Source organism: Chaetura pelagica, unplaced genomic scaffold, assembly GCF_000747805.2.
Source record: "Chaetura pelagica isolate M959 unplaced genomic scaffold, ChaPel_1.0 scaffold436, whole genome shotgun sequence".
Taxonomy (NCBI): Eukaryota; Metazoa; Chordata; class Aves; order Apodiformes; family Apodidae; genus Chaetura; species Chaetura pelagica.
Window position 1 is genome coordinate 565,336 of NW_009953651.1, and position 8,504 is coordinate 573,839.

Here is an 8,504-nt window from a genome sequence, read left to right on the forward strand (position 1 = left end):
TCCAGGATCAATTTGAAGACACAAGAGGATTGACTCAACCTAAAGGAAATGTGAAAAGCTTCCAACTGCTCATTTACCACTAGTTTTATCACATATGGGTAGTCTTGCCTTCAGACCTCAGCTGAAGCATCCTTCTACAGGAATGTCCTCCAAAAGATGATCTTATAGTGGTAATATATGTTCCTTCATAAAGAAATTCAACAGGTAGATCTGCTTTAATTTTATTAGATTATTGTCTACACTGTCTCTAGATCAGATTAAACCATCAGATTCCAGAATAGGAAATCAATTCATTAATAAATTCCTGACAGATTCTTCCATCCAAGGTATGTGCCCTAAGTCTTCTGAAGTCAGGTATCTTTCTACTGCAGTTGAGGAAGGATGTCTTTTCTTTCTCTAGGGAGCAACTTAAAGCTGTTCAGTTCTGGAGTGTGGCAGTGAAACGGAGGGGCTCTATAGGTGAATGAAAACTTCCATGCTCTCTTTTGTACTTTTATTAAGAGACCCAATTCTGTAGGCTCAGGATGGAGAGACATTCTGGAAGGAAAGATGTCTGCAAGTGGAATTTTTTGTTATTACATTATTTTTTACCAAAGAGAGACATTAGCTTGACTTTTCATGTTTATCTGAACCATTAGGTCTACTTTTCTTTGAAGTAAATTTTATGTGTATTTTTAGCAAATGTTTCTAACAAGGTTAATAATGTAACAGTTGGCAGGATGAGGTGAACAGAAGTAGTTACTGTGCTGCATTTTCCTTTTTTTTTCATGACAGTGAGTGGAAAGCAAAGTACAAGTTGAGAGTAGGTTGCTATACAATATTCATAATTGCTGCAACAGTAACACATTTGTCCTGCTAGTTGAGATAATGAAGTTTGCATTCCAAATTAAGTTGTAATAAGTTTATTATCAAAGTGCAAGGCACATATTTCATGATGCTGTCTGCTCCTAAAATTCTATTTTGTATTATATTGAGTATAGCAGACAGTGTTGCCGTTATGAAACATGCTCCCTTTTTACTGAAAAACATCACATACTAATTGATTTAAAATTATGCTTTGTTGTCAGAGATTTAGTTTGTTCATGAAAAAAAGGGGTGTTTTTTAAATAAACTATTTTTATTGATAGTCTGATTGCCTAATAGTTAGACCTGTTTAATACCAAAGGTAAGCCACCTAGAAACTGATTTGGAATAAGGCACTGACACTTTCCTGGAGTGCGGTGGTCAAGAGTTACACCTGGAATCAGTCAAGCAGAACTGAACTGGTAGTAGTTGTGTCACCAAGCTAAAGGATTTGGCACACCTGACAGTTTCCAAAACAAAACAGAAAAGGAAAAAAACAACAGGAGTAGCATAAAGGTTAACAGCCCTAGAGTAGCTCTTTGAGTCAGCTCATGTTCCTGAAGAAAAGCACAAAGGCTTGCATTACTGATGTGTCTGCTATACCTGGCCTGTGAACTCATAACAAACTTCAGCCTGCTGTCAATCCTGTAAACCTTCCAAAGCACAAAGTATTCACCAAGCTACTTTTGTGTTTTCTAGTCGTAGTTCAGTGATAATTTGGAGGGTGAAAAGGACAGACTTGGAGGATAATGAGAAGATATTGAGTATGTTTTACAGATTTTTATAGATATTTTTTTAGCAAATGGCATTGCTGTCCTTGATGAGAGACCACTGACTAGCAAGAATTCGATTACTTTACTTGTGCAGTATAAAATAGAAAGAGTAAAGAAATCCAAGTATCTTTATTTCTTATTCCAGGATAGTGATTAAAGAAGCTGGAAAGTAATAGGACAATTTAATTATTTAGCTGACTGAAACATTAATTCTAAAATTGTACTGATCATTTTTATATTTTTTTTTCAAATACAAGCTTAGAATAAACATGAAGCAATGCATCATTTTTTCCCTTATTGCAGATTTAACTATTGAAAATAAAATGTTTTGCATTTATTAAAAAAATGCAAAGCCTGAATTGTTGGATGTTCCAGGCTACTGAATAGGTGATACATAGTTACTTGTATTGGAATTTTTTTTGGGATGGGGGCCTAAGTGTCCTTATATAAGCTGTGATCCAAGTTATGATAAGAAAGGAGCCTATGGTGAGCAGTAATAATGTTTTAATGCTTCCTTGCATTTGATCAGTAGTTACCATTTTTTGATATAACAGCCCTCACAGTACTTAGAAGCTCATAGAACATATTGTGATATTATGTTGCTAATTTGTTTTAAAATATAAAATGTTTTAAGCTTTTTGTCAAAAGTGATAACATCATATTACAAATAAACCTTTTTGTGGTTGTTAAATTTAGCTTATAAATCATTCAAATTGAAGTGAAAAAAACACAGGTCATTGTTAATGACAGTCTATCCTACTATTAAGAATTTATGTATTTTTGTAAAGGAAAAGCACTTGTAGATATATAATCAGTCCAATATCTGTCTATGTTAATGTTTTGAAAAAAGAGAAAACAAAATGCTGCTTAGAGAATCACTTACGTATTTTTATTTTCTGTGCTCAAATGCATTTTCTGTTGATTTATGGAATGTTTATTCTGTGTGAAGCTGTATAGTTAGTACAGCTGGGCTAAATGCATTTCTTAGCTCAATCAATTATATCTGACTGACAATATATTTTCTATCTGATCAGAAAGCTGATTGCAAAACAGACTGGTGGTGCTGTTTTTCATTTTTGATATTAGCTTCATTCTGCCTTATAACATTTCTACTTCAGAATAATTATAAAATTACTATTAATTTTTGTGATATTTGAATGGATGCTTTGAGGCACCATTGTTTATTCAGGCGTATATTGTTATGCTTATAAACATTTTTACAAAACAGTGACAAAATTTTATGTAGAGTATTTAAAAACTAGTTTCCCCGATGAAGTATGTCAGATTAGTCAAGTTTCCTACTTACTTTTCTGCAACAGAAACTACTTCTGGGTACATGCATGGAACATGATTGAAGTTTCTGGGCATTTGTAGGAATAACATCTTTTAACTTCGGAATAACTTCTTGTAATATTTTTCAGCTATTTGAAATCTCACTCTTAACTGTATTTTGATTCAACATTGTGGATAAACACAGTTTCGGGGGAGCGGGGGGAAGTGCAAAGATTTATTAAACTACAGTAGAGTGGTGACCACGTTTATTTGTAGTTATTAGTGTACATTCCAAAATCTAGTTACTTATTTCAGTGGAATTCTGTAGGGGTCTACTCTGTGTGCCTGGTGCTGAGTTAAGCTCTTCTGCTTGACCTCAGTGGAGCTGCTTTCTTTAATTATCCTTAAAGCTAAAACATGGACTGACCCAGAGTTCCTGCTTCCTCACTGAATTCCTTTCATGGGTGGCTAATATTGTTTAAATTTGATCTTACTATCTTCCCAAAAACAAATAAGGTTTGCAACACTGAGTATGTGCACTAGCAGTAGAATTCAGTGTTACAAAATCAGCTTGAGGAAATATTCGACTAATTGTCAAATGGGGAGAATTTCACTCAGACTATGAACACTTGTAATGGCACTGTCTCATTAGTATGCACATTTCACAAAGATCTGCAAGTGATCAGGTTTTGATGTGTTTTATTATTTGAATATTGTCCAGTTTAGTAATTTTTGTTAAGAGCTAATTTCCGTATGAAGTCATTGGGGATTGACATCTCCAAGTCCACAAAGCAGCATGTTAAAAGCTTAAATCCATTTGATCTACAAATACAACACCAGTATTGCAGTCTTGTATCTTTTAACCAAATATTGTGTGTCTTGAAGTGCTTTAAAAAGCACTGTAAATTTCACCCAGTTCTACCAAAGGAATGTCATTTTTAACCTGTGCTAAAATCTTTAGAAGCCAAATGTGGCCCTGGAAAAAAATGAGACACCTCTGAGTAAGCGCTAGTGAGCAATTAGGTGAGTGAAGTGTTGGTGAAAAAGGGGCTTTTGGCAAAATCCCTTGGTCCTGCCTCTTGGTGCAGAGTGAAGTGTGTGTTCAAAGCTCCATCAACATTTGTAGGCAAGATTTATTTTAGAACCACAGCTCCTGCAAATCTGGTAAAAGGGCCTTTTAGAATCTTGTGTATAAATATATTTGTTACATAATTATATTTCTAATTATGTAACTACCTGTATGGCTCAGTACCAGTGATGTTGAACACTCCATGCTAATGCCAGAAATGGTCACAGCACCTATATAACAGCAAATAACAAATGACACTTTGGTCTGACCTGTATGCTGCAAGATGCCTCTAGCCCAGTTGGATTAATTTTATGAAAAAATCTAGATGAGCAAGAAGTATAACTAATCTGCTTACTAGCACTGAATTGCTCCTTTCTCAAAGCAATAAATATATTCATGTTGTAACATCTGTTGTGCAGCCTACAATACGAGTTGTTTTGTTGCATTGTTTCTATATAATTTATTTTGTGCAATAAAAAAAATCTCTGGTTTTATCTGACTTCTCTCTAGTTTGTAACTTTTGGATTAAAGCATTTACTTTAGCTTTATATCTTGATCATGCAAGCATACAATTAACAGAAATGCAGAGTAAAAATATGAATTCGGTAATATTTTGCCTTACAGAAAAATCAGAAATTACTTACATGACCTAATTTTCTTCTTGTCAACATCACAAAGAGAGTTACCACTAATTTTCATGGATGCAAAGCCTGTCCAACACCAAAGTTGACTGGATTTGGCATCCCAATTGTAAAATATAGCCAAGTGGTACCGAGTGTGAGTGTGTGTCTGTGGTGCCTCCTTTTAAAAAAAAAAAAAAAAAAAAAAAAAAAAGGAAAAGAAAAATTCAGTGCTTTACAATCCCATGGAGCTTCTATCATTTTTTTAAAACCTTGTTTCACTCCTTGTTATCATGTCAGCTTCAATTTTTCCTTTTTGTTCTCTCCCTTTTTGAAGTTTTCCTGAGTTAATGTGGTTTTCAGAAGTATTTATTGTCCTGTGCACTTCCTTCTGATAACCCCTTATTATGCTGTTGGGATTTTTTAACTCTAAGGTAATGTAAAATGAATGTGCATGCAAATTGGAAACTAGATAAATGAGCCAGTGGTGTGAACTAACAGTCTTCATGCTATATACTGAGTTGCTGCAAAGACAAACAATGGAGGGGGAGCTGTTACTCAGGAAAACTCATACCTTTTATCTGAGGTGCTACTGTGAAACCTGCATTACCATGGCATAAGACCTGAGATGTGGTTCAGATTTTGAAGTGATAGAAATGATTGCTGATTAAACTGAAATTCACCAAGATGAAAAGCATTTCGCATCCTCTAGTAAAATTCTTCTGGATGTTAGCTGAAAGTAACAATTCCGTGTGAACACAAAATGTGAAGGTGTATACAGTATATTGCAACATATAGTATGATTAAATGAAACTCATTTGCTCTAAGATTTGTGAGAAGTGTTGGAGTTTGCTGATACACAGGCAAAGAGCAGTCGTGTGGCACCATTGGCTGCCATGTAACCTGTGCAGCAGGAGCAGTGCAGCCTCCCTGGCTTTCTTTGAACCTTTTTCATGTTGAATATTTCACCTCCAGATTTGTTAAAAGTCATAGACTAATACTTTCCCTTCTTCTAAAGGTGTTCTTGAGACTTAGTGCCACTCAAGGGACAGAAAAGTAATCTTTACATAATGCTTCTACATAATGCTGCTACATTCTTTATGAAATAGAAATTGAATTGTATTCAAGTGCAAAATTCTGCTCCTAAGTAGGAAGCAGTGTTTCCTCAAGCAAGATTTTCATTACAATGTTGATTATTAAATTAATCTAAAGAATTATTTTATCTCAGGTAGCTAAAAAATATAATCATGGGGGGGAGGGGGGGAGGAAACATGCATAGGACTAGTAACAAATGCCTGATCAGTCATAAACCCAGATTATGTTTTATTGGAGGAGGAAGGTAGGTGGTATGCAAACAGCTATTTACATCAGGGGCAGAGCATACGAGTTTACTTCTTAGAACTGTGATTCAAACTGCTTTCTATCCTGATTATTTTTTTCTCTTTCATGCTAGAGAAGACTATGCTATGCAACATCATTATAGGCAAGAGTAATGTTTTCCAAAAGAAAAGTGATTTAGTAATTTAGTTTTCATTAAAGAAACAGAAATTTGCTGGCAGTATGTAACTTGAGTACCTCACTCCAGTGGCAGACTTCCAACATCTTCATTTGGAATGAAGACTGCTGCATTCATAATTCATAAAAGCATTGGCATCTATCCCATTAAACTAACACAGGAAGAGAAAACATTCTTACATTCAAAAACACTCTATCTTTTCTAAACTATTTATAGGTGAAGTTCCATCCTTTCCCGCAGTACACAAATAACTATACTAAGTGTGGTTTTTTATATGGAAAATAATTACAATAATAAACCTATTCTGAAGAAGAACTGTACTTAATGCCAGTTTTAGAGACACTTCAAATTCCTTGGATTGTATTTCATCCTTTGATGATTGAAGATGCATAGCATGTATGTATCAGTGCTCCTGCAGACTTCCAGTCTTGTTGCCAGTAGCCTTTGTAGACTTTAATGTTCCAGTACATCTGTAGAACTGGCAGAGCTGGTTACTAACCGGTATTCTTCCTCTGATTTTTCTGTCTATGTCTTTCTCAAAGTGGTATGATTTTGCCTTAACTACTTTCTAAAAGGTCTTTTATTCCCATGCTCCTCCCTCTAAACTACTAAAAGTGATGCAAATATAAAGAGATTGCACCATACGCTCATCTTGGCTTTATAGTGCACCCAGCAAGATTTCTGAAGATCTTAAAGGGTGGGCTCAGGAAGGTTGCTGCTGCTCCTGCATTTTGTTAGTTTATTATGTTGAATTTTTAAACTACCTTATTAAGAATTCCCAGCAGAAGCATGGCTTTAAACAGCAGATCTAATGGTCTCTTCTGAGACAGAAAATCTATGACTCATGTTAAGAAATAAACTATTTCCTTGCAATGGAAGAGGCTACTTGCCTAATTATATAGGACTCACAAAATTCAACACAGTAACTTGAATCTGGTTCATGTGAAAAATTTGACTGTCACCAGCCTCGATGTAAACAAATTTTATCATTGCAAAAAATGGCATTTCTAGCGTACATCTAAGTGGTAGCATGACTGCAAATAATGGATTTCCTACTGTTTATTGTGAAACCTACCACTATTGTGTAGAGACTATGTCTTAGGTTTTATACTACATATATTAAATAGTTCCATAGATTTTCTATGGCACAGCATCCAGAATTGGGTGTCTGGACAGCTTAGGGATATGGCTTAGAGCAGGACTTGGTAGAGTAGGGATAATGGTTGGACTCGATGATTTTGAAGGTCTTTTCCAATCTAAGTGAATCTGTCATTCTGTGATTCATGTTTTCTTAAGTTCTGGAATGTATTTGAATCTATTAAAAAGGAAAGGGACATATTCCCAGTGGGTACTCCCATGGAAGCAAACAGCATCCTGAATAGCACCTGTATTTTTCTATGTATTCTTTGTTCATCTCCAGCGTTGGTTGCATTATAATGTTAAACAGCAGTTTCCTGGATTTCTTCTAGACCCTTTCTGTTTCTGCAAAGGTTCAGCTCAGATTGTTGTTCTCTGGTAATGAAAAACCCTGGAAAAAAGAGAAAAAAGGCATGGATCTATACTGATAAGTAGTTCTGTAATCTGCAGCAGTCAACCTACCCCTCTATTCATGTTCTGCTGGTTGCCAGAGTGAAAAGGTGCTTCCAGAGTACCTTACCAATAAGAACCTTGCTAATCTCCTTGAGGTAAGCCATATGTAACTTGTTTTTCTTTTTCTGAGTAATTGCTATTTTGAAGGCATCTCTGGCTAATACTTTGAGAGGATGAGTGTGCGTGTTCAAAGCATTGCCCATCTAATCTCACTTTTTAAAATTTACTCACAGACATATGAAATAAAAAATGTTTGGTGACTGTGACAGGTTAGTGAAAATTTCTGTTAATACAAGAACAAATAAATAAATAATGCTATGATTTATTTAGAGAAGTTATACTATGAAAGATAAAATCTGCACTTTTCTTATTTTCAACCAAAGGCTGCTATAATTTAATTTTCTATACTTGATATGAAAGCCACAAGAAATTATGTTGCAGCACAACAGCATGAAACCAAAGACATGTTATGTAGATGCTTGATCCAAACAACGGGCATGTGCTTAAAAAGTACTCACATGTAACATGCAGTGCATGTACATAGAATTTTAGTGATGCTATTGTGGAAACAGTAATTGTCCTGCTGGTACCATGTTCTCAATTTGTTTTACAGATTGTATCTAAAGCAAGAAAATCACCTGGAAAATAGATGTCTTCCATGTCAAAGGAATCCAAAGTGATTTGTAGGTTATGTATCTAAAACATAACATGCAGAAGTGACTTTGCCATGGCAACATGTCCATAGGTGGAAGTTGAATAGAACAACTTAGCACAATAAACTAATACCACATTCAGCTGCAACTGCAAGATAAGTTTTCGAG